We start from the raw sequence: 4580 nt of genomic DNA, 5'->3' as shown, positions 1-4580 counted from the left end.
CTTGCATTCCTTGCAACACTTCCCCCTGAGAGTCCCCCTCGGGATTTCTTGTAGGATTTCTTTAGTGGTTACAAATTCTTTCCATTTTTGTTTATTTGGAAAGGCTTTTATCTCTCCTTCCTTTCTGAATGATAGGCTTGCTGGATAGAGGAGTCTTGGCTGCATATTTTTTTCTGTTCATCACATTGAAGATTCCCTGCCATTCCTTTCTGGCCTGCCAAGTTTCAGTAGATAGATATGTCACCACTCTCATAGGTTTTCCTTTGTATGTTAGGGCCCATTTATCCCGAGCTGCTTTCAGAATTCTCTCTTTGTCCTTATATTTTGCCATTTTCACTATGATATGTCATGCAGAAGATTGATTCAAGTTACGTCTGCGGGGAGTAATATCTTTTATTAATTTTAAAAGCTTGTTATGCACTCTGCACCTGTGGGTGCTGCTGTATTAAAGAGGGCTCTTTGGGTAAATTCCTAGCAGTGCTATTGCTGGGTCATAAGGGAGTTCTATTGTTAGTTTCCTGAGGAACCTCCACACTGTTTTCCAGAGGGGCTGTACCAGTTTACATTCCCACCAACAGTGTAGGAGGGTGCCCGTTTCTCCACATCCTCGCCAGCATCTAGAGTTCTCTGATTTGCTCATTTTAGCCACTCTGAGCGAAATAAGTCAGGCAGAGAAGGACAAATATCATATGTTTGCACGTATAGGAGGATTAGGAGGAACTTGACGGAGGAACAAGGGGGAGAAGAAGGGCGGAAATGGTGGGGGAAAGGGAGAGAGGCAAACCATGAGAGACTCTTGAATGCTGACAAAAACTGAGGACTGATGGATGTGGGGGGGAGGGGGGGTGGCCATGGAGGAGGGCACTTTGGGGATGAGCACTGAGTGTTATGTGGAAACTAATTCGACAATAAAATATTTGTAAAAAAAAAAAAAAAAAAGAGGGCTCTTTGACTGCCCAGGACCTTTCCATTCAGGAAGTGTTCTTTGAATGGATACTCTTGGTTTCTCTTGTTGAGACTTTGGTTATTTCATTTCCCTACTCATAGTGGTATTTGGGACTCTCTATCATGTGTACTTTGGCTTGTTTCTTGAGGTAGCCCCGGAAAAGAAAACAGACAGACAACCACAGAGGGAACAAAGGTACACGAACGCACAGACAAATCCAACAAACATGCAAGCTGAAAGGGAAAAAGAAAAAGAAAAAAAGGAAAGGACAAATAAAAAACCAAAAGAAAACAAAGAGGGGAAAAAAGAGGAAGGAGGGAAGTCAAATAATAAAAATCAAAATTAATAAAAAATAAAAGAAGAAGAAAAGAATAGAAAAAAGAAAAAACCCAAAAGATAAAGGACAGTCTAAAAGCATAAAACCAGAATTCCCAGCAACAAATAAAGAGCCAGGTGTATGCAGTGCTGATGGAAGAGCATATACAAGGAGAGAAATGACAGGGTGGGGAGGAATAAAAATTGGAAATGAAATGACCAGGCAGAGAGACTAAGAGGCTTCATTCAGAGGGAGAAATCGTAGAATATGTTTAGAGGTGAGGAGAAAGAAAGAGAGATGTTCCTCAGAGAAACTATATAGTCTGATTATTCCAGAGAGAGAGAGAGAGAGAGAGAGGTAGCAGTGGAGGTGTAGAATGTACATCTAGAGAATGGATTAAATGTGACTGATTAAGCAAACCAGGTACCATTGTGCCCCAACCAGCAGAGTGGAGGGTTACGAATGAGAAAATATATTCAATATAATTGAATAGAAAGTATTATCTAAAATTAATCATGGCAGTGCATCCACATTGGTCTTTCCCTGGGCTCCAGTAAAAAAAGAAAAAAGGCAGCTCTCTAGCAGGGATGAGCGTGATTTGGTGTAGCCAGGTCTTAGTCTTCACTGTGTCCCACCAGGGGCTCCCTGAGGCCCCATGTTGGTGGTTGTGGTGAGAAAAATGGCCGCGCCCCAGTCCCTTCTTGAACCAAGCATTGCAAATCACTCCTTTGGGTCGGATCTCCCTGTGCTGTAGGCATAGCCAAGGTGGACTGTATTCTATGCTCCATGCCCCGCCTGGTTTTCAGGTCCCAGTCCGTGTGCCACCTGAAACACAGTCCCCCAGGTTGCTGTTTCCCTGCTGTTGGGGGTCAAGTGGAGGGGGGGAAGTGATGCTACCTCAGATCCGCTGGGGTCAAGAGGTACCACAGCCTGGGATCCACTGCCTCAGCGCTGCCAGAGGTCAAGCCTGGAGAAAGCAGCCTTGGGCCGCAGCCTCCATGCTGTTGGGAGGTCAAGCCTGGCGAAAGCAGCCTCAGGCCGGCAGCATCCTCGCCACCGGGGATGGTGCCGGGAGCACAGCAGAGCAGTTTTTCCTGGCCCCCTGTGGGACCGGGGGCACCTAGTTCAAAGTCAGCACCCCAGCTAGAACTAAAAACACTCTCTTTCCAAGCCGAGTTTTTTCTCTTCCACAGGGACAGTTCTATGAGCAGTTTCAGCTGCTCTTTAGTTTCCCCTCAACTCACCTCGCTGCCCGCGAGCCGGGCTCCCTCCCCTCCCTCCGTGTCTCCACTCCGGGCTTGTTTTTATCTTCCCCAGTTGGCACTCATGCACTTATGAGGTTGCCTTCCCAGTGTGTTCTGTCTTTCTCTTCTCAAACTCCTGTGGCTCAGTGTCCTATGACTTCAGGCCTTCTCTGTTTGAGAGATGCATGCAAGCGAAATGCATGGAGCTCCCTACTTTTCTGCTATCTTGCCTTCTCCCCAAAATATCAACATTAACGGGAGTTTTGAAGAAGTTGCTTCTAATCCTCATGGATGACATTGAAGGATTCAAGACTTCAATAGACGAAGTAACTGCAGATGTGGTGGAAGTAGTAAGAGAACTATAATTAGAAATGACTGAACTGCTGTAGTCTCACTATAAAACTTCCACAGATTAGGGGCAACGGGGTGGCCCAGTCGGATAAGTATCCGATTTTGGCTCATGTCATGATCTTTTGGTTCACAGGTTCAAGCGCTGCATCAGGCTCTGTGCTGACAGCTCAGAGCCTGGAGCCTGTTTCAGATTCTGTGTATCCCTCTCTTTCTGCCCCTCCTCTGCTCATACCCTGTCTCTGTCTCTCACAAAAAATAATAATAATAATAATAATAATAATAATAATAATAATAAAATAAAACTTTTTTTTTTTTTTAAAGAGAAACTTCGGGGCGCCTGGGTGGCTTAGTTGGTTAAGCGTCCGACTTCAGCTCAGGTCACGATCTCACGGTTCGTGGGTTCCAGCCCCGCGTCGGGCTCTGTGCTGACAGCTAGCTCACAGCCTGGAGGCTGCTTCAGATTCTGTATCTCCCTCTCTCTCTGATCCTCTCCTGCTCATGCTGTCTCTCTCTCAGAAATAAATAAAAACATTTAAAAAATTAAAAAAAATTCAACAGACGAGAAGTTGCTTCTTATAGATGGACAAAAAAAAGTGGTTTCTTGAGAAAAAATTTACTTCTAGTGAAGGTGCTGTAAAGATTTTGAAATGACAACAAAGAATTTTGAAATTACATAAACTTAGTTGATAAAGCAGTGACAAGGTTTGAGAGGATTGGGTGCAATTTTGAAGGAAGTTCTACTGTCGGAGGGCGGCGGGTTGGGGGCAGCAGGTACAGCAGGAGCTGGGTGCCTGGCTGCTGCACAGGTGGGCACAGGGACCTGATGTCATAGCCACTGCTACCGGATTGGGGGCCTCGGCCGCACTACAGGGGCTGAGCACCTCTGGAGAATTAAGCCTACCAACCGTAGGGCTCATTAGCAGCATGGAAGTATAAGCTCTGGTAGGAGTTGGGCCCAAACCATCAAGCCCTGTTACTACAAGAGCTAGATCAGGGAAACTGAGTCAACCTGGCTTACCTACACCAACTTGGATGTGCCATTTTGTGCCTCCGCCACTGACAGTGGCCATGAGGTCAGTGGCCTGCATGCAGGTGTGCTGGAAGATGGACTGTCCTTCAATGGTGTGCCCTGATCTACAGCCCAGAGAAGAATATGAGCTGTGGAATCCAGTCCCTGAGTCCCCAGAGCCTCATCTCAGGCCTCTGACCGAGAAACAGAATGGCCTTCAGATTATGGAGGCTAAAAGAGATGTTAAGTGTATGTCTGCAAAAGAAGTCACCATTACTGTTACAGACAGTATCTGACAGGGTGACAAAAGTTGAAAAATCATGAAGAACTGTATTAACTAGTAGAGTGTTCAACTAGAAAGGCAGATTGACTTCTTTGGTGCCTCCACATACTGGATCCAATCAAGGAGTCTTGAAAAAGTGAGTGGCCCTTACTGAGCATGACTGCTGCTGAGTTCCTTGAGAGACTGTCTTACCTGGCAGCCAAGGGCTGCCTGGGCTGTTGAGATATTCTCAGCCTCCTACTTACCATGTAAATGTATTGGCACAGTACTTGCATATGGTAATAAACTGTGAATGTGCAATTAGTTTGCCTCTGGAACTCCTACAATATGGTCTGATGTAAAAGTAGTGAGCCAAAGCCACAGGAAGGTTTATGAAACACAGAAAAATAGAAGGAATACATTCATTCCGTGGGTGAAAAAGGCTCACATGC

At 45.6% G+C, this 4580-nt stretch overlaps 1 pseudogene; it reads left to right on the top strand.

Moving 5' to 3' along the window:
* The first annotated feature begins 2793 nt into the window (after positions 1–2793).
* Positions 2794–4368, top strand: LOC120223821 (annotated as a pseudogene).
* The last annotated feature ends 212 nt before the right edge of the window (positions 4369–4580 follow it).

This window comes from Hyaena hyaena, unplaced genomic scaffold (genome assembly GCF_003009895.1).
Source record: "Hyaena hyaena isolate Hyena2069 unplaced genomic scaffold, ASM300989v1 scaffold_1051, whole genome shotgun sequence".
Classification (NCBI taxonomy): Eukaryota; Metazoa; Chordata; class Mammalia; order Carnivora; family Hyaenidae; genus Hyaena; species Hyaena hyaena.
Note: the sequence above shows the minus strand (reverse complement) of the source record. Positions and strands in the feature narration are given on the sequence as shown.